The sequence below is a fragment of the Oncorhynchus masou genome, chromosome 10 (genome assembly GCF_036934945.1).
Source record: "Oncorhynchus masou masou isolate Uvic2021 chromosome 10, UVic_Omas_1.1, whole genome shotgun sequence".
In the NCBI taxonomy this organism is placed as follows: domain Eukaryota; kingdom Metazoa; phylum Chordata; class Actinopteri; order Salmoniformes; family Salmonidae; genus Oncorhynchus; species Oncorhynchus masou.
Window position 1 is genome coordinate 27,168,541 of NC_088221.1, and position 26,987 is coordinate 27,195,527.

The 26,987-nt window shown below is 44.9% G+C and overlaps 1 protein-coding gene across 2 annotated transcripts in view; it reads right to left on the reverse strand.

Moving 5' to 3' along the window:
- Positions 1-26,987, reverse strand: part of LOC135547441 (immunoglobulin superfamily member 3-like) — a 95,508-nt gene that overhangs the window by 47,479 nt on the left and 21,042 nt on the right. The gene's annotated exons all lie outside the window — the stretch shown is intronic.

Sequence of the window (26,987 nt, forward strand, 5' to 3'; positions counted from 1 at the left end):
TGGGCGGACGGTATCGGCATGAGGTCTGATAGAAACCTTTTCTGAGCCTGTTGGTATCTACAAGCTATCAGACTGCTGAACACTTGAACTGGACTGACCACCTGCTCAGACTCTTCACACTTTAGCTCACACACACACACACACACACACACCTTATTATTATTATTGCACAATAAAAAATAAAAAAAAACACTTGTGTGCCCCCCAATCCCCCAATCCCCCGGTTTGCCCTTCCCCAAAACACGTAAATATTGCACTATAAATTGTGCCTTTCTGTATTATAATTATGTTATGAATGGCAAAAGACTCCAGCCATCCTAGTCATGGACTGTTCTCTCTCCTTCCGTATGGCAAGCGGTACCGGAGCACCAAGTCTAGGTCCAAGAGGCTTCTAAACAGCTTTTAACCCCAAGCCATAAGACTCCTGAACAGCTAATCAAAAAGCTACCCAGACTCCTCTTTTACCCCCCCCCTTGCTACTCTGTTTGTCTATGCATAGTCACGTTACCTCTACCTACATAATACCTCAATTACATCCACTAACCAGTGCCCCCACACACTGACCCTACCGGTACCCCCTGTATATAGCCTTGCTATTGTTATTTTTACCGCTGCTGTTTAATTATTGGTTACTTTTATTTTAAATGTTTTACTTATCGTTTACTTAACATCGATTTTTTTAAACTGCATCGTTGGTTAAGGGCTTGTAAGCAAGCATTTCACTGTAAGGTCTACTACATCTGTTGTATTCGGTGCATGTGACAAATAACATTTTTGATTTGATTTATTCTATCCTACTGAGCTATTTCCTTTATGTTCACATTCTCATTCTTATATTTCATATTTCTTATTGTTGTTGCATTGTTGGATGGTGTATACAATGTGTATCCTGTATATACGACTAAAAAAAACTTGAAACTTGTAACTCCACACACACACACACACACACACACAGTGTTCAACAAGCCAGGGCACGTTCTCCTGACTGACAGCCCTAACCCTGTGAAGCATCAGATGGAGGTCTACCAGATCACACACTCTAAATATACAGACAATGTATTTGGAATGAGAACACATTTCAGCATTAGCTAGCATCTAAAACTGACAACAGAGAGAGTCAAACCCGGCCGGTTAAGAACAGAGAGAAAGAGAGGAAAAGCGGGAGAGAAGAAGAGAGTGACATGACAGGTTTGAGAGGGAGGAGTGGTAAAACACTCTATACATCTCCAGAAATAAACCCTGGTTACTCTGTCTGGAGACAGGGATCGGCAGGCGGCAGGATTATTATGGGATGGAAGACTAAATGTCCCAGCAGCAGTCAGAGGGTGTGTGTGTGAAGATACATCCCGTCTGAATGTCTGTCAGTTGAACTCATATCCTGTTTGGGTCCTATTATCTCAGTAGGAAATGGCTCATCTAACCGGTCAGGGGCTTGATGTGATTAACATCTAATGGGTCACTCACACACACACACACACACTCTCTGCCCTAGTATGTATAAAGACAGTGTGTAGGACACAATATGCAGCAGCAGTCATCCTTTTAGTTGACCTGGACAAATGAATGGAGGATGGAAAAATGCAGGGACTGAGAGTAGGCTTTCCAGTAATAAAGTGTAGTATTGTCAAGCCCTGGTTAAGATGCTTGGCTCTTCAAGGGCTTTGTTAAGATATATGATATTGGAGTGCAATGTGCAGCAGGCACATGGTATTACAAAGCAATTGAAACACATAAGCATTGTTATTGTGGAGATGGGCATGGGCTGGTTTCAAGCCTGGTGGTATCCATCTATCCTGAAGCTTTCCTGGTATGAATGAGCACATATGCTAACAGCTTGCTTGTCTGTCTTGTTGTCTGTGTCTGTGTCTAGAGCTGGGATGATGAACCTAAAATTATTAACACCAACCATACTAATCACTTATCACAGGCATTTTGCTTACAGTACGTTCGGAAAGAATTCAGACCCCTTGACTTTTTCCACATTTTTGTTAAGTCACAACCTTATTCTAAAATTGATTAAATTGTTTTTTCCCTTATCAAATAACAAACTATACCACATAATGACAAAGTAAAAACAGTTTAGCAATGTTTGAAAATGTTTAAAAAAAAAAATATATATATATAATATTGACATAAGTTTTCAGACCATTTATTCAGTACTTTGTTGAAGCCCATTTGGTAGAGATTACAACCTCAAGTATTTTGGGGTATGATGCTACAAGCTTACATAGTTTACATACTCTCGCAGTCGACTGTGCTTTTAAACAGCTTGGAAAATTCCAGAAAATGATGTCATGGCTTTAGAAGCTTCTGTTAGACTAATTGACATCATATGAGTCAATTGGAGGTGTGAGTTTGAAGGCCTTACCTTCAAACTCAGTGCCTCGTTGCTTGACATCATGGGAAAATCAAAAGAAATAAGCGAAGACCTCAGAAAAATAATGTAGATCTCCACAAGTCTGGTTCATCCTTGGGAGCAATTTCCAAATGCCTGAAGGTACCACGTTCATCTGTACAAACAATAGTATGCAAGTATAAACACCACGGGACCACGCAGCCATCATACCGCTCAGGAAGGAGACGTGTTCCGTCTCCTAGAGATGAACGCACTTTGGTGCGACAAGTGCAAGTCAATCACAGAACAAAAGTAGGTACAAAAGTATCTATATCCACAGTAAAACGAGTATTATATATCGACATAACCTGAAAGGCCGTTCAACAAGAAAGCCACTGCTCCAAAACCACCATAAAAAAATCCAGACTTCGGTTTACAACTGCACATGGGGACAAAGATTGTACTTTTTGGAGAAATGTCCTCTGGTCTGATGAAACAAAAATAGAACTGTTTGGCCATAATGACCATCGTTATGTTTGAAGGAGAAAGGGGGAGGCTTGCAAGCCGAAGAACACCATCCCAACTGTGAAGCACGGGGGTGGCAGCATCATGTTGTGGGGTGGTTTGCTGCAGGAGGGACTGGGGCACTTCACAAAATAGATGGCATCATGAAGACGGACAATTATGTGGATATATTGAAGCAACATCTCAAGACAGTCAGGATGTTAAAGTTTGGTCGCAAATGGGTCTTCCGAATGGACAATGACACCAAGCATACTTCCAAAGTTGTGGCAAAATGTCTTAAGGACAACAAAGTCAAGGTATTGGAGTGGCCATCACAAAGCTCTGATCTCAATCCTGTAGAAAAGTTGTGGGCAGAACTGAAAAAGTGTGGGCGAGCAAGGAGGCCTACAAACCTGACTCAGTTACACCAGCTCTGTCAGGAGGAATAGGCCAAAATTCACCCAACTTATTGTGGGAAGCTTGTGGAAGGCTACCCGGAACATTTGACCTAAGTTAAACAATTTAAAGGCAATGCTACCAAATACTAATTGAGTGTATGTAAACTTCTGACCCACTGGGCCCACTGAATGTGATGAAAGAAATAAAAGCTGAAATAAAAATCACTCTACTATTATTCTGACATTTCACGTTCTTAAAATAAAGTGGTGATCCTAACTGACCTACGACAGGGAATTGTTACTCGGATTAAATGTCGGGAATTGTGAAATACTGAGTTTAAACGTATTTGGCTAAGGTGTATGTAAACTTCCGACTTCAACTCTATGTGACTTTACTGAGGAGTGGCTTCCGTCTGGCCACTGTACTATAAAGGCCTTATTAGTGGAGTGCTGCAGAGATGGGAGAACCTTACAGAAGGACAACCATCTCCACAAAAGAACACTGGAGCTCTGTCAGAGTGATCATCGGGTTCTTGGTCACCTCCCTGACCAAAGCCCTTCTCCCTCGATTGCTCAATTTGGCCAGGTCGGCCAGTTCTAGAAAGAGTCTGGGTGGTTCCAAACTTCTTCCATTTAAGAATGATGGCCACTGTTCTTGGGGACCCTCAATGCTGCACACATTTTTTGGTACCCCAGATCTGTACCTCGACACAATCCTGTCTGAGTTATACGGACAATTCCTTCGACCTCATGGCTTGGTTTTTTTCTCTGACATGCACTGTCAACTGGGGGACCTTATATAGACAGGTGTGTGCCTTTCCAAATCATATCCAATCAATTGAATTTACCACAGGTGGACTCCAAATTGTAGAAACATCTCAAGGATGATCAAAGGAAACAGGATGCACCAGAGATCAATTTCGAGTCTCATAGCAAAGGGTCTGAATACTTATGTAAATAAGGTATTTCTATTTTTTAGTTTTAATAAAACGTGCAAAAATGTCCAAAAACCTGGACATTTTTTAGAATAAAGCTGTAAATGTGGAATGTGGAAAAAGTCAAGGTGTCTGAATACTTTCCGAAGGGACTGTACATCGTTCATTACAATATGTAGCCTTCACTACAGAAATGCGAGTGATTGTTAATGGGACAATTGATGGCTACAACCATCAAACCAGTAGCAGTAGTTTAAAGGATAATACAATTTTAAAAACTACTGTGGTGCACATTAATGTTATAAACTTATCATTCCATTTTTTATTATCGCAATTAAGTCAGGCGATTTATCGCAATATGGACTTTTGTCCATATCGTCCAGCTCTGTGTGTGTGTGTGTGTGTTTATGTGTGTTTGTGTGTGTTTGTGCCCGCACACTTGAACAGGGGACAGATTCTGAGAGATGGAGCAGGAATAAGAGAGAGAGAGAGAGAGAGAGAGACACCACGACAGAGTGATCAGAGAGATAGAATAAGAGGGGAGGATCTGGTTACTGCAGTTTATCACCGGGGAGAAAAACATAACATGAAAGGAGAGGGATGTAAACGACAGGGAATAATTACGTTTGTCCTTCATTCCCGTTGAAATAGTGCTCATGTACGCTCCGGAAATGGAACATTTAGCATGTCAGTATACAGATTTGGGTTGCATTGAGCTGAAATGACTTTGAAGTCACCGAAATAGTTTGGAATTGATTAGAGTTGACGAGGGTTGAATGAGTTACAGGCAATCCCTGTCACTAAGGGCAAAAGTCGTTTTCTCCGACGTCAACACCAAATATCTGTTACTTAGCGACGAGTACAACTGTACCATCAATCGATTGCCAACAAGTAGCAGGTTACCACGGTAGCACTCCTAGCCAATGTGTTCTGCCTTGGATCCATATGGATGGAAAATAAACGTGTTTGTGTCTTACAAAATTCTCAGTTGGCACTGGAGTAAGCCAACTGGCACATGGTGCTGTTCCTTGAGATGGTAGCTTGAATGTTCCATGAGAGGGCTGAAGGAGAGAGGCACTGTATGGCAGTCTCCTAATGCTGCCTGTGATACATAGGGCATTTCAGATGTCTGAAGGCTACTTAGGGAGAGAATGTTCGTTGGTGTGACAGAGGCCTTATTTGGTGTGTGAAAAGCATAGCAGAGAGCAGCTCTCACACAGAGACCACACTATACCACCCCGATCAACAGGAGAGAGAGGGAGAGATTTACAATATGATCGAGAGGGAGAAAGAAAGAGAAGAAAAGGAGAGAGAGAGCCTACTCATTCCACAACAACCCTCCTACGCTACAGCCTCCTGTTGCCATAACAACCCACCTACTTTACACTACTGAGGTTCCCCCTAAAACAGCCCAGAGTTGCCATAACAACATCTCCACTTCCATACATCTTTCCCATGGTCCCCCTCCCCCCAAAGAATCTGGATAACTGCAAAATGAAAACATGCTGCTCTTCTCTACATCCCTGGGTTGACAGGTCCACAAAACAGCTGAGATGGCCTGACACAAAAACAAACATACCCCACTTACTGTACTGTCCCCCAAGGCCAATCAAATCCGGTCTAGAATGCATTCAACCAATCAGACATTACCCATTGGGGTCGTGGGGTCAGAGCCCAGGTGATAAACACACTGATGTGATCTACTTGAGATTCTCCCAATCGCCCCTTGACCTCAATCTGAGCAGGATTAAGGATGAGACGAAGCAAACATGCAAACAATCCCTCCATCAGTGCTCAGACTGTCCTCAATAGGCTGAGAGAGGCTGGACTGAGGGCTTGTAGGCCTGTTGTAAGGCAGGTCCTCACCACCTCACCAGACATCACCGACAACAACCGTCGCCTATGGGGACAAACCCACCGTCGCTGGACCAGACAGGACTGGCAAAAAGTGCTCTTCATTGCCGAGTCGCGGTTTTGTCTCACCAGGGGTGATGGTCGGATTCACGTTTATCGTCGAAGGAATGAGTGTTACACCGAGGCTTGTACTCTGAAGCGGGAATGATTTGGAGGTGGAGGGTCCTTTATGGTCTGGGGTGGTGTGTCACAGCATCATCGGACTGAGCTTATTGAGATTGCCTGCAATGACAACGCTGTGTGTTACAGGGAAGACATCTTTCACCCTCATGTGGTACCCTTCCTGCAGGCTCATCCTGACATGACCTTCTGGCATGACAATGCCACCAGCTATACTGCTCATTCTGTGCGTGATTTCCTGCAAGACAGGAATGTCAGTGTTCTGCCATGGCCAGCGAAGAGCCCGGATCTCAATCCCATTGAGCACGTCTGGGACCTGTTGGATCTGAGGGTGAGGGCTTGGGCCATTCCCCACAGAAATGTCCGGGAACTTGCAGGTGCCTTGGTGGAAGAGTCAGGTAACATCTCACAGCATAAACTGGCAAATCTGGTGCAGTCCATGGGGAGGAGATGCAGTGCAGTAGTTAATGCAGCTTGTGGCCACACCAGATACGGACTGTTACTTTTGACCCCACACAATGGAGTGTTTTATTTGGGCTAAAATAAGTTGTCAACTATTTTCTCTCTCCTTTTAGTCCAAAAAGATGTCCTCATCAAACATTGTCGCTAGATAGATCATCTTCGCCACAAGAAAGCCAACACCCATCTCCTCCCTAAACTCACATAGGCCACTCTCTTGACATCATTATTACCCATGCTTAGCCACTGATCATGATGTAAAAGTAGAGCATGTTGCTTAGCAGCCTACAAAACAAGTGATGTTGATTGGATAAAGTTTATGATAGTTATAGCAGAGTCTATGTTTTTTTTTTACTCACCGCTGAGTTAAGAGTAAAGCATGTTCTGATGTACCAGGCAGTGTAGTGATCTCATCTGCAGTGAAAGAGACGATAGGCTGGCAGACAGACCCTGTACCTCTGTTAGCAGCTTTGATTGGCTGTAACTGGTATGGTGGGTGATATTGATTGACAGTATTTAAATGTGAAGTATTTGTAAAGTATTTGAACGAAGGCTTCTTTTCGCACTAAACATAGTATTTTTTGCTGACTTTGTTTAATCAATGATGTTCAGAATTGATTAAAGGGCTATTCTAAAATGTACAAACGGGCCAGATCTGGCCGTGAGCCGCCAGTCGAATAGCCCTGCCTTAGACCTTAGTTATTAAATAACAGAGGAAGGGTCTCTCCCTCTGTCGCTAGTCCCTCTGGACGGCATTTCATGTAGCGTCCCAAATCCTCTGAGAGGGATGGAGGGATGAGCGAGGGAGGAAAAGAGAGAGAAAGAGTGGTAAAGACGATGATATTGCAGATCAAACGGCTCAAGTTCACTTCAAAACCCTGTCCTGACTAACACCTAACCTTTATGTCACCATTAATAAGTTACACTGAACAAACTCTCCTCTTTGAAGAAAGCCATCGGAGTAGATTAAAATAATGTGTGTGTACTTTTGTGTGTTCCTGTGGACTGTGACGGGTCAATCCTCGTTACCAGATTTCTCTGCAGAGCTGAGTCACTTGGAAGTGCCCACTGACACACAACTACTAGTAATAACCCAAACATCGAGTTACCCTCAATAGAAATACAAATGTTGAGGGGCAACCAGTATGGCTGACACGACCCATGTGACTCAGCACAGGGAGAGCTGTGAACATGACCACACTGATCTGGAAAGGAGGCCATTTGTTAATGCAATATTCGCTCAGAAATTGTGTGACGGGTGTGATTGGTTGAGACGTCTCGTTGTTTGGATGTGAAAATTCGACTGGGGCGGCGCTCGGAGGGCTGTGTGTGGCTGTGCATGTGGGTGTTTGAGTGAGAAAGACACCGAGGAGAGCCAACCCGTAAAAGCACAGCCCCCTTCATCATCAACAGAGAACTTTGAGAGTTAAAGTGTTAGACTAGTGAAAACAGACATTATAGAACATAATAACACTATAAGAGAAGAGAAAGCAGAGAATGGCGAGGACAAGGTAGGATAATTAGCAGTAATTGCTCTGTGAGAAACATAGATTGCTGCTCAGAGGAAAATGGAGAAGGTGTGTGTGTGTGTGTGTGTGTGTGTGTGTGTGTGTGTGTGTGTGTGTGTGTGTGTGTGTGTGTGTGTGTACACAGGAGATGCATATGAATCCAGTGATGACTAGAGGAATGGGCATATGTGTACTATTCATTTCCCTCTGTCTTCCTCTCTATGGCTTAGAGCTGGCAGTGAGTCAGAGAGGGATGAATACATTCTCAGGATTAGCAAGAGGGAGGAGTAGGATGAGGATGATGCTGATCAGAGAGAGGATGAAGAGGATGATTGAGGAAGAGGATCATGAGTGTTCTGCTAGGCCCGATGCTCTGACATACACATTTTGAGCCTCACTTTAGATGTTGAGTGAACATATTCAGAGAGGAGAGCAGAGGAGAGCAAAGGAGAGGAGGGGAGAGCAGAGGAGAGAGTAGAGCAAAGGAGGTGGGGAGAGAGGAGAGCGGAGGAGAGAGGAGGGGAGAGAGGAGAGCAAAGGAGAGAGGAGAGCAGAGGAGAGAGGAGGGGAGAGAGGAGAGCAAAGGAGAGGAGGGGAGAGAGGAGAGCAGAGCAGAGGAGGGGAGAGAGGAGAGCAGAGCAGAGGAAGGGAGAGAGGAGAGCAGAGGAAGGGAGAGGAGAGCAGAGGAAGGGAGAGAGGAGAGCAGAGGAAGGGAGAGAGGAGAGCAGAGGAAGGGAGAGAGGAGAGCAGAGGAAGGGAGAGAGGAGAGCAGAGGAAGGGAGAGAGCAGAGCAGAGGAAGGGAGAGAGGAGAGCAGAGGAAGGGAGAGAGCAGAGCAGAGGAAGGGAGAGAGCAGAGCAGAGGAAGGGAGAGAGGAGAGCAGAGGAAGGGAGAGGAGAGCAGAGGAAGGGAGAGAGGAGAGCAGAGGAAGGGAGAGAGGAGAGCAGAGGAAGGGAGAGAGGAGAGCAGAGGAAGGGAGAGAGGAGAGCAGAGGAAGGGAGAGAGGAGAGCAGAGGAAGGGAGAGAGGAGAGCAGAGGAAGGGAGAGAGGAGAGCAGAGGAAGGGAGAGAGGAGAGCAGAGGAAGGGAGAGAGGAGAGCAGAGGAAGGGAGAGAGGAGAGCAGAGGAAGGGAGAGAGGAGAGCAGAGGAAGGGAGAGAGGAGAGCAGAGGAAGGGAGAGAGGAGAGCAGAGGAAGGGAGAGAGGAGAGGAAGGGAGAGAGCAGAGCAGAGGAAGGGAGAGAGGAGAGCAGAGGAAGGGAGAGAGCAGAGCAGAGGAAGGGAGAGAGCAGAGCAGAGGAAGGGAGAGAGGAGAGCAGAGGAAGGGAGAGAGGAGAGCAGAGGAAGGGAGAGAGCAGAGCAGAGGAAGGGAGAGAGCAGAGCAGAGGAAGGGAGAGGAGAACAGAGAAAGACGACAGCCACAGTGTTGGATCTAGGGCCACAGCAGGGGGCACATTCATAATACAACACATACAGACAATGAGCCATACTGCCTATCAAACATAGTCGGTGTGTGTGTAGATGATTTCATATGGAAGTACAATCACAACTAGACTAGATGTCGGGTGAGGGCAGACCCCCTGCGACACTCTCACGAACATATCCCAAGCTCTCTCTCAGTCTCCCACACAGTGCTATAAAAACCACACCGTGTCCAATCACCTAAAATGAACAGAGGAGACAGATGGAGGAAGGGAGGGAGGGCAGTACAGAGGTAGTGGGAGAAGGGATGACAAGACACTCAAGTGTGTCTGCAGAAATAGTTCTGAGCTATTCAACATCAGACATCTGGCGGCCAGCTAATGGAGTAACCACATCCAGGTGGTGTGTCACTGTGACTGCAGCCCACATGAAGGCTCTACTGTTAAACAAGGGCCGCCGAATCCTCCTCGCCTCTCGCTGTCCCTTTTCACACTCCTACTCTTCCATTCTTTTCCTTTTTTACTCCGAATTCTTCACGCTCTCCACTCTTTCATGCACCCTTTCTCTCACAGTCTCATGGTTCTCTTTCTTTCGCTAAGCGGTTTGTCAGCACCCAATTATCACATTCCGCTTCTCTCCATCCTCTAGTCAATCACACAACACACATTCTGGCTGGTACTGATAGTGAGCTTTTCTCTCACACTACCTTGCTGACTGGGCTGTACATGCAAGCTGCTCTGTCTCTCCCCTCACACTATTTGAACATAGATGATTTCATATGGAAGTACAATCACAACTAGACTAGATGTACGGGTGAGGGCAGACCCCCTGCGATTACTGCTCACCATACCAAGATGAAAATCTGTGTGCCACACACACACACACCTCTGGCACACCTAACACACATTCACAAAAAGAACCACGGTACCACACATACAGCGCGACACAGCAACACACGTCAGTATGAGAGCCCTGAGGAGACAGCTGCTCTCTCTCAACACACACACGTCAGTATGAGAGCCCTGAGGCGACAGCTGCTCTCTCTCAACACACACGTCAGTAGGGAGCCCTGAGGAGACAGCTGCTCTCTCTCAACACACACGTCAGTAGGGAGCCCTGAGGAGACAGCTGCTCTCTCTCAACACACACGTCAGTAGGGAGCCCTGAGGAGACAGCTGCTCTCTCTCAACACACACACGTCAGTATGAGAGCCCTGAGGCGACAGCTGCTCTCTCTCAACACACACGTCGGTATGAGAGCCCTGAGACAGCTGCTCTCTCTCAACACACACACGTCAGTATGAGAGCCCTGAGGCGACAGCTGCTCTCTCTCAACACACACGTCGGTATGAGAGCCCTGAGACAGCTGCTCTCTCTCAACACACACACACACACACACACACACACACGTCAGTATGAGAGCCCTGAGGAGACAGCTGCTCTCTCTCAACACACACACACACGTCCCTCTCTCACCTTCAGCCCCTCAACTAGCCAATTCCCCTCCCCTCTTCACTGAAACACGGAGTCACAGACAGAGGGGGGAGCACTGTATTCAAAAGGGACAAACGTTGATCTGGAAGGGAATCGCGGGAATCAGTGGATTTTGTTATTCTAGCAGCTGAAAGGTGAGGTGGAGTTAGTTGGCTGATTCATGGAGAGGATGTAGCATGAGGAGCTGTTTACACAAAGGCAGGAGGACAGATTTAACACACACACACACACACTCCCGCACACACACACACTCCCATGAAAACACCCGCGCACGCACACACACGCTCCCATGAAAACACCCGCGCACGCACACACACGCTCCCATGAAAACACCCGCGCGCACACACACTCCCATGAAAACGCGCACACACACACACGCTCCCAAGAAAACACACGCACGCGCACACACGAGAGCATGGAAGCAGGTTGAGCATTTGAAAACACACACACTCGCTTTCTCTCTGACACGATTCCTATCCTCCTAGAGGCCCAGCAAGCAAAGGAGCTTGAGAAAGAGAGAGATTTAGGGAAGAAAGAGAAAAGCGAGAGATTAAAAAGAGAGAGAGGCGTGAGAGGAGGGGTAGTTTGGAAAGAGAGGTGGGTGTATGAAAGACAAATCTTCCTAAGATGAGCGTTTGAGAAGTGTTCAGGCAATGCTGTCGCTGAATAAAATCCTTGGGAGCATCAAATACATACAGACGATGCTTTTAAAACAAGAAAACATCCGTTTCCTGCCATCACACTCGTTTTCTATCTCATTCCCCTGTTCTCTACCTCGGTTTCTCCTTCTATGACTCGCTCTCAACTGAAGTATTTCCCTCCCGTCCATCTCTGTCCATCTCTCTCGGCCCCAGTTTCTCCACCTCTCCCTCCATTTCTCCCCTCGTCTCTCACTCCTCTAACCGTACTTGTGTACTTGTGTACTCCTCTAACCGGACTTGTGTACTGTAACAGTAAACATTCTACTGTACATTGTCTAAGAATGGATGAATTCCCAAAAAAGGGCAAAAACAATGTAACCAGAATAAAAGCAGTCATCTACTGTATGTAACCTAGTTACTATTTTTGGTACAGGGCTTCACCTCCCTCTCTCTGCCTCTTACACCTAGAGAAGCACCCCACCCTCTCTTTTCATCCCTCTCTCTCTGCCTCTTACACCTAGAGAAGCACCCCACCCTCTCTTTTCATCCCTCCCTCTCGCTCTTACACCTAGAGAAGCACCCCACCCTCTTTTCATCCCCCTCTCTCTCGCTCTGCCTCTTACACCTAGAGAAGCACCCCACCCTCTCTTTTTATCCCTCTCTCTCTGCCTCTTACACCTAGAGAAGCACCCCACCCTCTCTTTTCATCCCTCTCTCTCTGCCTCTTACACCTAGAGAAGCACCCCACCCTCTCTTTTCATCCCTCCCTCTCGCTCTTACACCTAGAGAAGCACCCCACCCTCTTTTCATCCCCCTCTCTCTCGCTCTGCCTCTTACACCTAGAGAAGCACCCCACCCTCTCTTTTTATCCCTCTCTCTCTGCCTCTTACACCTAGAGAAGCACCCCACCCTCTCTTTTCATCCCTCCCTTTCTTCCATCCCCCACTCTCTCCAGCCCCAGATGGTCAAGTACTGTGACCAATTGAAGACTACCCCGGGAACAGAGCCAGTTACAGCCTCAGCCATCTGACCAGCACTACCGTGTGTGTGTGTTTAGATCACTGCAGGCTTTGTCTCGTTGCCACTTCCAGGTGGTGCTGCTTGCTTTTGGAGGATTGTGTATATATGCATGTTGTGTGAATAACTGGAAAATAAGCCAATCTCCAGAAGCACGTGCAAATTATAGCAGGAGCACAGGGTAGAGGTCTGGTCTGTAAGACAGTCCTTTCCTTCATCAGACCAACCCCCATGCACCCACAGAGAGCAATGCAGCCATCAACTATATGGAGACCAAGAGAGAGACAGGGGTGTCTGATCAGTGACCAGTGTGTGTGTGTGGTGCTGATGGGGGAGGGGAGTGTGGGGAGGAGGGTAGGGTGGCTGAGGGGTGTGTGTGTGTGTGTGTGTGTGTGGACTGTGTCTGTGTGTGAAGAAAGGGGTTCAGGGTGGGGAGGGGCTGGAATATGCTAAACCTGGTGTGTGTCTGTGTGGGACAGGAATGTGCAGTCTGGAGATTCCCAGGAGGGTAGTGTGGGGTGGGGAAATACCGTCTGGTGTGTGTGCGCATGTGCGTGTGTGAGGGGCGGGGACATGCATGTGAAGTCTGGGGTGAGAGTGGGTAGAGTAGAACCACTAGGAACCAGTCCAGCAGGGTAGCAGATGAGAGGAGCAACTGTCTGAGCTAGAGCCAGCACACACACTCTCCCTCTCTGGCAGAGCTCAACCCTGGCACAGGGGCACAGGTGGCAGCATATGTCAGCACCCGCCTGTTCGGAGGGTAAGACAGAGGAAGAGAGTGTGTGTGCGGTAGGTAGAGTGTGTGTGCGGTAGGTAGAGTGTGTGTGTGGTAGATACGCACTAGTTCATGCTATGGAGATTGAGGACATAGCTATCGTCAGAGTGGAAGTCTTTTTGCCTTTATTTAACTAGGCAAGTCAGTTAAGAACAAATTCTTATTTACAATGGCAGACTACAACGCCCAAACCCGGACAACGATGGGCCAATTGTGCGCCGCCCTTTGGGACTCCCAATCATGGCCGGTTGTGAAACAGCCTGGATTCGAACCAGGGTATCTGTCGCCTTTTGCACTGAGTTGCAGTGCCTTAGACTGCTGGCTACTCGGGAGCCTGTTTTACTGTGTTCAGACTGCAGGCTGAGTTAGTTTTCCTCCATTTACACAGAAGCTCAGACAGACAGCCTGGGGCTGTACAGCCCATTCTGAAACATTTTACAGTAGACATTTTAACTAAATCACAATTTTTCATTCCAAATAATGAGGGGCTGATTAGCATGCTAACGAGGCGGTCACGATGTTAATCTCTAAACTGATACCAGCACTACCTCCACACACAGAGAGACGGGCGGAGAGAAAGAGAACGAGCAGGAGGATTGACAGGCTTAATAATGCTGTCTCTCACTTACACCACTGTATTAGCCAAGTGCAGTAGTCTTTAACCTCTGGAATTCCAAGCCTTGGGGGGGGGGTTCTACAAAGCAAACATATAATTGTTTTAAGATGGTCATACCATGCATCGTTTGGCTATTATATACAGATATATTTTTTTAACTTTATTTTATTTGATCAAATATAGAATTTGGCCTTTACTACTTTAGCCCATAGAAACACATTGAATAACACATTCATAAATGGCAAAACAGGCCGCACCTTTTCTTATATATCGAGAAGATCTAAGAAAGCTAAAGAAATGTACAAAAAAATATAAAAAAAAATATTTAAAAAACATTTATAGGCCAAACCATTCGGATGCCACAGACGTTTTCGTGAGAAGACCGATTTTCTCGTTGTCTGACAAACGGCGCTGTAGCTCGGCCACCGTTCTACCGCAGATACGGAAAGCCCACGAAACCCGTGCAAAAAAACCTGATAATTTGTATCTCTAGCTTTAACGGACGGATTTTGATGGGGATTTTTTTATTATGTTACTTAGACTGACACACGTATACGCATCTGCTTGTGTGCATGTGTGTGATAGACAGAGCAGGGTTATCAGCAGTTCCTGTGAAAAAGTAGACCTACAAGCACCTCGAGTTCTTTTCTGTTGAGGTAAGACTTCAAACACAAACGTTGTGCACACACAAACGTCTCGGGCTCCAATACCAGCTTCATCCTCATATTTGTCTCCTGCCTGTTTTATGAGAACCAGCTTACTAACACAAATACATACAGTGCCTTGCGAAAGTATTCGGCCCCCTTGAACTTTGCGACCTTTTGCCACATTTCAGGCTTCAAACATAAAGATATAAAACTGTATTTTTTTGTGAAGAATCAACAACAAGTGGGACACAATCATGGAGTGGAACGACATTTATTGGATATTTCAAACTTTTTTAACAAATCAAAAACTGAAAAATTGGGCGTGCAAAATTATTCAGCCCCTTTATATATCCAATAAATGTCGTTCCACTTCATGATTGTGTCCCACTTGTTGTTGATTCTTCACAAAAAATACAGTTTTATATCTTTATGTTTGAAGCCTGAAATGTGGAAAAAGGTCGCAAAGTTCAAGGGGGCCGAATACTTTCGCAAGGCACTGTATGTACCATTAGCATTCTCCTATTAATATACATATTCTTGTAGCATTCATATTCATGTAGCCTAGCCACTGCGTTGCATTAATTTCACACAGAGAAGAGGCAGAGCACCCCTGAGGGTTAGCGCTTAGCTAAGCTAATCAAATCAAAACAGAGGAGCAGTGGCGCTTTTGGCCCATTTCCCATTTACACACACACACGTTCCCTGTTAACACTCTCATAGCGCTAACACGTTAAACCCCCTCTCATTAGCCTAGCTAGTTAGCGTGGGCGCTACGCTAAAGACAGCACTCTCTCGCGTGCTAACATACAGTGCCAGTCAAAAGTTGACACACCTACACAGTCAAGATTTTTCTTTTCTTTTTTACTATTATCTACATTGTAGAATAATAGTGAAGACATCACAACTATGAAATAACACATATGGAAACATGTAGTAACCAAAGAAGTGTTAAACAAATCAAAATATATTTGATATTTCTCAGTGGCCACCCTTTGCCTTCATGACAGCTTTGCACACTGTTGGCATTCTCTCAACTAGCTTCACTTGGAATGCTATTCCAACAGTCTTGAAGGAGTTCCCACATATGCTGAGCACTTGTTAGCCGCGTTTCCTTCACTCTGCGGTCCAACTAATCTCAATTGGGTTGAGGTTGGATGATTGTGGAGGCAAGGTCATCTGATGCAGCACTCCATCACCTTCTTGGTCAAAAAGCCCTTACACAGCCTGAAGGTGTGTTAGGTCATTGTCCTGTTGAAAAACAAATGATAGTCCCCCTCAGCACAAACCAGATGGGATGGTGTATCGCTGCAGAATGCTGTGGTAGCCATGCTGGTTAAGTATGCCTTGAATTCTAAATAAATCACTGACAGTGTCACCAGCAAAGCACACACACACCATCACACCTTCTCCTCCATGCTTCACAGTGAGAACCACACATGCGGAAATCATCCATTCACCTACTTTACGTCTCACAAAAACACTGCGGTTGGAACCAAAAATCTCACATTTGGACACATCAGACCAAAAGGACAGAGTTCCACCAGTCTAATGTCCATTGCGGGTGTTTCTTGGCCCAAGCAAGTCTCTTCTTATTATTAGTGTCCTTTAGTAGGGCTTCTTTGCAGCAATTCGACCATGAAGACCTGATTCACGCAGTCTCCTTCAAATAGTTGATGTTGAGATGTTTGTTACTTGAACTCTGTGAAGCATTTATTTGGGCTGCAATTTCTGAGGCTGGTAACTCTAATGAACATATCCTCTGCAGCAGAGGTAACTCTGGGTCTCCTTTCCTGTGGTGGTCCTCATGAGAGCCAGTTTCATCATAGCGCTTGATGGTTTTTGCGACTGCACTTGAAGAAACTTTCAAAGTTCTTGAAATGTTCTGTATTGACTGACCTTCATGTCTTAAAGTAATGATGGACTGTCGTTTCTCTTTGCTTATTTGAGCTGTTCTTGCCATAATATGCAGCATCTTTTACCAAATAGGGCTATCTTCTGTATACCACCCTTACCTTGTCACAACACAACTGATTGGCTCAAACGCACTGAGGACAGAAATCCCACAAATTAACATTTAAGAAGGCACACCTGTTAATTGAAATGCTGGCAACTTGGAAGAATCTCAAAAATAAAATATATTTTGATTTGTTTTGGTTGCTACATGATTCCATTTGTGTTATTTCATAGTTTTGATGTCTGACTTGTACTGTATATTCTATTATTGTATTGACAATAGCCAAGATTGCCAGTGTGTGTAGATGCGTGTAGATGCGTGCGTGTGTGTGCGCGTGTGGTGAATGACAAAGAGCTTCAGCCTTGAGCGAGTGACTCCAACAAACACTTCATGCCATAGCATAAGTGCAAATGAGGGAGGAGAGGCGGAAGATGAGGACAGGTAGCCACTTGGCCTCTATGCCCTCCCTATCACACGGTGTCTTGTTCAGAGTATTAAGATGGCCTCTATGCCCCCCCTATCACACTGTGTCTTGTTCAGAGTATTAAGATGGCCTCTATGCCCTCCCTATCACACGGTGTCTTGTTCAGAGTATTAAGATGGCCTCTATGCCCTCCCTATCACACCGTGTCTTGTTCAGAGTATTAAGATGGCCTCTATGCCCCCCCTATCACACGGTGTCTTGTTCAGAGTATTAAGATGGCCTCTATGCCCCCCCTATCACACAGTGTCTTGTTCAGAGTATTAAGATGGCCTCTATGCCCTCCCTATCACACTGTGTCTTGTTCAGAGTATTAAGATGGCCTCTATGCCCTCCCTATCACACCGTGTCTTGTTCAGAGTATTAAGATGGCCTCTATGCCCTCCCTATCACACTGTGTCTTGTTCAGAGTATTAAGATGGCCTCTATGCCCTCCCTATCACACAGTGTCTTGTTCAGAGTATTAAGATGGCCCTATGCCCTCCCTATCACACTGTGTCTTGTTCAGAGTATTAAGATGGCCTCTATGCCCTCCCTATCACACGGTGTCTTGTTCAGAGTATTAAGATGGCCTCTATGCCCTCCCTATCACACGGTGTCTTGTTCAGAGTATTAAGATGGCCTCTATGCCCTCCCTATCACACTGTGTCTTGTTCAGAGTATTAAGATGGCCTCTATGCCCTCCCTATCACACGGTGTCTTGTTCAGAGTATTAATATGGCCTCTATGCCCCCCCTATCACACAGTGTCTTGTTCAGAGTATTAAGATGGCCTCTATGCCCTCCCTATCACACGGTGTCTTGTTCAGAGTATTAAGATGGCCTCTATGCCCCCCTATCACACAGTGTCTTGTTCAGAGTATTAAGATGGCCTCTATGCCCTCCCTATCACACGGTGTCTTGTTCAGAGTATTAATATGGCCTCTATGCCCCCCCTATCACACAGTGTCTTGTTCAGAGTATTAAGATGGCCTCTATGCCCCCCCTATCACACAGTGTCTTGTTCAGAGTATTAAGATGGCCTCTATGCCCTCCCTATCACACTGTGTCTCGTTCAGAGTATTAAGATGGCCCTATGCCCTCCCTATCACACTGTGTCTTGTTCAGAGTATTAAGATGGCCTCTATGCCCTCCCTATCACACGGTGTCTTGTTCAGAGTATTAAGATGGCCTCTATGATCTCCCCGTCACGTTGAGTACGTTTACACCTGATCTTAAATCGGAGTAAGATCAAAATCTACGTAAGACTACACCGATTAAAACAATTGGTTTCCTGAGCAATCTTTCAAATGATTAGGACACAAACTTCAGCGCTGTATTTGATGTGCGCATGTGCTAACACTAGCCTCCTTCTTTAGGGCGAGTGAAGTGAATTATGAACAACTGAGAATTAGTTTTCACATAAACTTTATATGTCCAAACTCAGAATCAAATATGCTTCCCAAAAGCAACATGGTCACTGTGGTGGATGGAATGTTTATTTTGATTGGCGATGCTCTGCCATCAGTTAGCATGATTTCAGATGTGTCCAAGTAAACAGGATTATTAGGAAATCACTTCTTGCAAAGCATGTAAACTTTTAAATCAAACTATTATATTAATCTGACTCTACACAAAAAAAATGCAATATTGTGTGCATGTAACCATACTCACTGTGTCCTGTTCAGAGTATTGAGACGGACCCTACGCCCTCCCTGTCACACTGTGTCCTGTTCAGAGTATTGAGACGGACCCTACGCCCTCCCTGTCACACTGTGTCCTGTTCAGAGTATTGAGACGGACCCTACGCCCTCCCTGTCACACTGTGTCCTGTTCAGAGTATTGAGACGGACCCTACGTCCCTCCCTGTCACACTGTGTCCTGTTCAGAGTATTGAGACGGACCCTACGCCCTCCCTGTCACACTGTGTCCTGTCCAGAGTATTGAGACGGACCCTACGCCCTCCCTGTCACACTGTGTCCTGTCCAGAGTATTGAGACGGACCCTACGCCCTCCCTGTCACACTGTGTCCTGTTCAGAGTATTGAGACGGACCCTACGCCCTCCCTGTAACACTGTGTCCTGTTCAGAGTATTGGAGACGGACCCTACGCCCTCCCTGTAACACTGTGTCCTGTTCAGAGTATTGGAGACGGACCCTACGCCCTCCCTGTCACACTGTGTCCTGTTTACTTCCTCTCCTCTCTTCCTTTTCCATCTACAATCTTGTTCCGCCCTGCTTTGCAGTGTTATATTCTTTGTGCTCTATGTTGTATTCTGTGGTTCTAAAGTGCCTCTGCGTGTACTGTGGGGTTGTGTTCCTTAAGAGACGTTCCGTATTGTTTTGCGGTGCTGTTCCCATTTCCACTGGGGGCTGTTCAGACGCGCCTCTCACAGAGTCAATTACCACCAGAACATTTGTTCTGACTGACAGGACAGCACCCGGGCGGTGTGTGTGTGTGTGTGTGCGTGCAGTCAGAGTGGCAGTAATGTCATTGAGCAGGAACCCCTGTCACTTGGAGGAGATGAGATTGGCAGGGAAATGGCAAAGTAGATGGAGTGATAAAATCTCTCATTCCGTTTGGACCCGTGCCCATTCACCAGCTCAGAGAGCACACTCATTCACTCAGAGCCAAACGGAAGAGAGAAGAGCGATTGTAAATTAAATAGAGAAAAGGAGATGGTGAGGTCAGAGAAAGCGAGAGAGAGGAGAGGGGAGAGAGAGCCACTGTGAGGAGGAAGTCTGCGTGAGATAAAGTGTTCCAGTCACACAGCCTCCCAATCACTACCAACAGACAGCAGACTGATACAGCCTTCCTATCCCGTCCTCTCACCTCCAGTAACTCTCCCGCTCTCCTTATCCCACTCCCTCCATCAGCCCACGACGTTATCCCGATCGGCATCTTTCCATCACGCTATCCCTCAGTAAATCTACCTTGTTCTTTCATTTCTCTCCATTCTTCCATCTAGTGCTCTCAATCCCTCCCTCTTTATATATATGTTCAATCCTCAATCCCTCCCCCCTCTTCCTTCTCCTCAATTAATCTGACAGGGCTGGAGGCAAGACATCTATTGACAAAACCATAGACCTGCTTCTTGACAGCTAAAGACAAAGAGGGAAGAGAGAGAGAGATCGGGAAAGAGAGCAGACAGGGATAGATGAGTGCCACTCTCAGTGCAGCATATACCATAGAGTTGCAGGGTGAATCCATCCTCAGTGTAATTACAGAAAAATGGTCTACCTACCTCAGTGTGGCAGGTAGCCTAGCAGTTAAGAGTGTTGGGCTAATCACTTAACCCTAATTTCTCCTGTAAGTCGCTCTAAATAAGAGTGTCTGCTAAATTCTGATTATCTTCTAAAATAGAGGGAGAGAGAAAAGGAGAAACATTCTAAAAATGTGCTTAAAAAAAACCTCACCCTTCCACAGGAGTCAACACACACACACACAGCTATACATCGACACGCAACCATGCCAACACACATCTCTCTCCTAGCGAACTAGTTGCTTTGAGAATGATCATAGGTGGTAGGGCAAGGCAGTAACACAAATAGTCATATCAGACACAAAGACTATGTAAAACATGCCCCTATAGCACCAGCTGCATTGTGGGTAGTGCCCAGGGAGACGTAACCAATCAGACTGGAGTCAGGAGAAACGGCTCATCATTTCTCCGTCATACACACTGTTTCTCTCCATCAGTCACACTCTGTACGATAAACCAGCCCCTTAAGCCAATAGACTGAGAAGATAAAACAGACATGAGTGTGAGAGAATATGATACACGTGTCCAGCAGTATGGAAGCTGGCATGGAGCGAAGTAGCACTGTCATACTGACGAACAACTGAATGATCTACTTTAAAGAGCACTTGATGTACTGTATTTTTGCCACAGAGTTAATAATTGGTCTTGGACATGACTGTGTTTTTGAGCCTCATGGCTGAGTAAGAGAAGAGAAGTCTGCTGTTGGTCCCTGTTCTCATACAACCTGGTGCCTTGGACACACTCAAACACATGCATGGGAACACACACACACACACCATTTCATGTTGTAATTTTTTCTCATGAGTTAATGTTTAGGAGACACAGGCGGTGGGTAGGATGCTAAGGCTGTCTCCTGGGACCCCCCGTCTTGGAACCATGGCTCCTGAATGAGTGGTCCGCCATGTGGGTGAAAACAGACTGCGGTTGACCCCCGACCTGGAGCTACTTCTGTACAAACGGTTACACATGGTGATGTTAGCCATTCACCTTTAACCTGGCAGGACATCTGTGTTACAACACTGCTCAGTTAGAAAACATCACTTCTCCAGGCCTTGTGACTGAAGTCTTTAGTCGCTTTGTACAACCAAAAAGGACATACTGTAGATATCACATAATATATTGTACAGTCCACACTCAACAATTGTCTGAAAAGTTACTATTATTTTTAAGATTTATTTTCAATAGCTTGTTCGTGCTTTTATAAGTTGTTTTGTAATAGGGTGGCAGTGTTTCCAGTTGGCCCACATCAGCCAGACACTTGTAGACTGTTGTCGCATTATAAAAAGGTGTGTCAGACACACAGTTTGGTGGGATCATCTTTCTGAACAGTCAGCCATACACACGGCCCAGGAGTCGTATTCTACTGCCACACACAATAGACACACCTCACTTTCACAAACAATGATGATACAGTATCGGGCAGGCAGGAACAAAGCCAGGTGTGCTGCTGAAAACATTCCCCTGGGGACAGTGTGTGTATACTGTTCCACATCTATAAAATCACTCTCACAGAACCCATTGTGACAGAGGGGACATTGATCACTGTGTGTCACCGTCTGGAACTCAGTACATTGATTACACCCAGTTTCTCCTCCTATCCATTTCCACCCCCACTAATCCACAAGATCATCTTCAAGCCCAAATAGATAGCTGAGAGAGAGAGCTGATACACACACAGAGAGAGAGCTGATACACACACAGAGAGAGAGCTGATACAGAGAGAGGAGAGAGGAGAGAGAGAGAGGAGAGAGAGAGAGTCACTCCATTAAATTAATCAAAACAGGAACCTTTTACATTTGGCTAGAAATTCAAAAGGAAATTATTTTAACAGAGAAACATGTCCTCCTGTGTGCTACCTATATCCCACCACTAGAATCCCCATACTTTAATGAAGACAGCTTCTCCATCCTGGAGGGGGAAATCAATCATTTCCAGGCCCAAGGACATGTACTAGTCTGTGGCGACCTAAATGTCAGAACCGGACAAGAACTTGACACCCTCAGCACACAGGGGGACAAACACCTGCCTGCAGGGGACAGCATTCCCTCCCACATATGCCCCCCTAGGCACAACTATGACAGCATAACCAACAAAAACGGGTCACAACTCCTGCAGCTCTGTCGCACGCTATGTACATAGTCAATGGTAGGCTTCGAGGTGACTCGTATGGTAGGTACACCTATAGCTCATCTCTTGGCAGTAGTACTGTAGACTACTTTATCACTGACCTCAACCCAGAGTCTCTCAGAGCATTCACAGTCAGCCCACTGACACCCCTATCAGACCACAGCAAAATCACAGTCTACTTGAACAGAGCAATACTTAATCATGAGGCATCAAAGCCAAAGGAACTGAGAAACATTAAGAAATGCTATAGATGGAAGGAATGCAGTTTAGAAACCTACCAAAAAACAATTAGGCAACAACAAATTCAATCCCTTTTAGACAATTTCCTGGGTAAAATGTTCCAATGTAATAGTGAAGGTGTAAACTTGGCAGTAGAAAATCTTAACAGTATATTTGACCTCTTAGCTTCCCTATCAAATCTAAAAATCTCGAATAGAAAACCGAAGAAAATGAACAACAATGACAAATGGTTTGATGAAGACTGCAAAAATCTAAGAAAGAAATTGAGAAACCTGTCCAACCTGTCCAATCAAAAACATACAGACCCGGAAAACCTGAGTCTATGCCTTCACTATGGGGAAATCACTAAAACAATACAGAAATACACTACGGAAAAAGAAGGAACAGCACGTCAGAAATCAGCTCAATGTAATTGAAGAATCCATAGACTAAAGCCACTTCTGGGAAAATTGGAAAACAGTAAACAAACAACAAAGATTTATCTACCCAAAATGGAGATGTATGGGTAAACCACTTCTTTAATCTGTTTGGCTCTATAACAAAGAATAAAGAGCAAAAACATATACATGATCAAATACAAATCTTAGAATCAACTATTAATTATTGGGGCTAGGGGGCAGAATTTACATTTTTGGATAAACAGCGTGCCCAATTTCAACTTCCTGCTACTCATGCCAAGAATATAAGATATGCATATTATTCATAGATTTGGATAGAAAACATTGAAGTTTCTAAAACTGTTTGAATCATGTCTGAGTATAACAGAACTTATGTAGCAGGTAAAACCCCGAGGACTAACTGTTCAGATTTGTTTTTTAATTTTTTGCCTCTCTCTGTTCCCTGACTTGTTATTGCCAAGGGATATTTTTTAGGGACCTGTTTCCAGTTCCTACCGCTTCCACGGGATGTCACCGGTCTTTGGAACTTGGTTGAGGTTATTCCTTTGTGCAATGAAGAAGTAGGCCAACTAGGAACTGGGTACACTTTTGTGAGTTGTGCAAGACATGAAAAGTGGCGCTGGTTTGTTTTCATTCCTGTATTGAACACAGCTTGCCCCGTCTACAATTTGATCGATTATTAACGTTTAAAAATACCTAAAGTTGTATTACAAAAGTAGTTTGAAATATTTTGGCAAAGTTTATAGGCAACTTTTGAAATATTTTGTAGTGACGTTGCATTTTTTGTAAGCTGTTTTTTTTCTGGGTCAAACGCGCTTTATAAATGGACATGTTGGATATATATGGACAGAATTAATTGAATAAAATGACCAATTGTGATGTTTATGGGACATATTGGAGTGCCAACAAAAGAAGCTCGTCAAAGGTAATGCATGTTTTATATTTCAGCGTTTTGTGTAGCGCCTGCAGGGTTGAAATATGCTAACTCCTTTGTTTACTGTTGGTGCAGATGGTGCAGGCTATCAGATAATAGCTTCTTATGCTTTCCCTGAAAAGCAATTTTAAAATCTGACAAGTTGGCTGGATTCACTACGAGTGTAGCTTTAATTGAGTATCTAACATGTGTGATTTAATGAAAGTTTGAATTTCATAGTATTTTATTTGAATCTGGCACTCTGCATTTTCCCTGGCAATTGGCCAGTTGAGACATTTGCGTCCCGCCCATCCCTAACTAGTTATTAAAGACTACCAGAACCCACTGGATTCTCCAATTACCTTGAATGAGTTACAGGACAAAATAAAAACCCTCCAATCCAAAAAGGCCTCTGGTGTTGATGGTATCCTTAATGAAATTATCAAATATACAGACAACAAATTCCAATTGGTTATACTAACTCTTTAACATCATCCTTAGCCCTGGCATCTTCCCCAATATTTGGAACCAAGGACTGATCACCCCAATCCACAAAAGTGGAGACAAATTTGACCCCAATAACTACCGTGGAATATGAGTCAACAGTAACCTTGGGAGAATCCTCTGCATTATCATTAACAGCAGACTCGTACATTTCCTCAATGAAAACAATGTACTGAGCAAATGTCAAATGGGCTTTTTACCAAATTACCGTACAACAGACCATGTATTCACTCTGCACACCCTAATTGACAACCAAACAAACCAAAACAAAGACAAAGTCTTCTCATGCTTTGTTGATTTCAAAAAAGCCTTGACTCAATTTGGCATGAGGGTCTGCTCTACAAATTGATGTAAAGTGGTGTTGAGGGTAAAACATACGACATTATAAAATCCATGTACACAAACAACAAGTGTGCAGTTAAAATTGGCAAAAAACATCTCTTCACACAGGGTCGTAGGGTGAGACAGGGATGCAGCTTAAGCCCCACCCTCTTCAACATATATATCAACGAATTGGTGCGGGCACTAGAAAAGTCCGCAGCACCCGGCCTCACCCGACAACAATCCAAAGTCAAATGTCTACTGTTTGCTGATGATCTGGGGCTTCTGTCACCAACCAAGGAGGGCCTACAGCAGCATCTAGATCTTCTGCACAGATTCTGTCAGACCTGGGCCCTGACAGTAAATCTCCGTAAGAACAAAATAATGGTGTTCCAAAAAAGGTCCAGTCGCCAGGACCACTAATACAAATTCCATCTAGACACTGTTGCCCAAGAGCACACAAAAAAAACTATACATACCTTGGCCTAAACATCAGCGCCACAGATAACTTCCACAAAGCTATGAACGATCTGAGAGACAAGGCAAGAAGGGCACTCTATGCCATCAAAAGGAACATAAAATTCAACATACCAATTAGGATCTGGCTAAAAATACTTGAATCAGTCATAGAGCCCATTACCCTTTATGGTTGTGAGGTCTGGGGTCCGCTCACCAACCAAGACTTCACAAAATGGGATAAACACCAAATTGAGACTCTGCATGCAGAATTCTGCAAAAATATCCCCCGTGTACAACGTAGAACACCAAATAATGCATGCAGAGCAGAATTAGGCCGATACCCAATAATTATCAAAATTCAGAAAAGAGACGTTAAATTCTACAACCACTTTAAAGAAAGTGATTCCCAAACCTTCCATAACAAAGCCATCACCTACAGAGAGATGAACCTGGAGAAGAGTCCCCTAAGCAAGCTGGTCCTGGGGCTCTGTTCACAAACACACCCCACAGAGCCCCAGGACACCAGCACAATTAGACCCAACCAAATCATGAGAAAACAAAAAGATAATTCTTTCCAATGTGTCAAGTAATTAACAAAACAACAGAGCAAACTAGAATGCTATTTGGCCCTAAACAGAGAGAACACAGTGGCAGAATACCTGACCACTGACTGACCCAAACTTAAGGAAAGCTTTGACTATGTACAGACTCAGTGAGCATAGCCTTGCTATTGAAAAAGTCTGCCCTAGGCATACATGGCTCTCAAGAGAAGACAGGCTATGTGCTCACTGCCCACAAAATGAGGTGGAAACTGAGCTACACTTCCTAACCTCCTGCCAATGTATGACCATATTAGACTTATTTCCCTCAGATTACACAGATCCACAAAGAATTCAAAAACAAATCCAATTTTGATAAACTCCCATATCTACTGGGTGAAATTCCACAGTGTGCCATCACAGCAGCAGGATTTGTGACCTGTTGCCACAAGAAAAGGGCAACCAGTGAAGAACTCACACCATTGTAAATAAAACCCATATTTATGCTTATTTATTTTCCCTTGTGTACTTTAATCATTTGTACATTGTTACAACACTGTATATACACTGCTCCAAAAAATAAAGGGAACACTTAAACAACACAATGTAACTCCAAGTCAATCACACTTCTGTGAAATCAAACTGTCCACTTAGGAAGCAACACTGATTGACAATACATTTCACATGCTGTTGTGCAAATGGAATAGTCAACAGGTGGAAATTATAGGCAATTAGCAAGACACCCCCAATAAAGGAGTGGTTCTGCAGATGGTGACCATAGACCACTTCTCAGTTCCTATGCTTCCTGGCTGATGTTTTGGTCACTTTTGAATGCTGGCGGTGCTTTCACTCTAGGGGTAGCATGAGACGGAGTCTACAACCCACACAAGTGGCTCAGGTAGTGCAGCTCATCGAGGATGGAACATCAATGCGAGCTGTGGCAAGAAGGTTTGCTGTGTCTGTCAGCGTAGTGTCCAGAGCATGGAGGCGCGACCAGGAGACAGGCAAGACAGCCAGGATGTTAAAGCTTG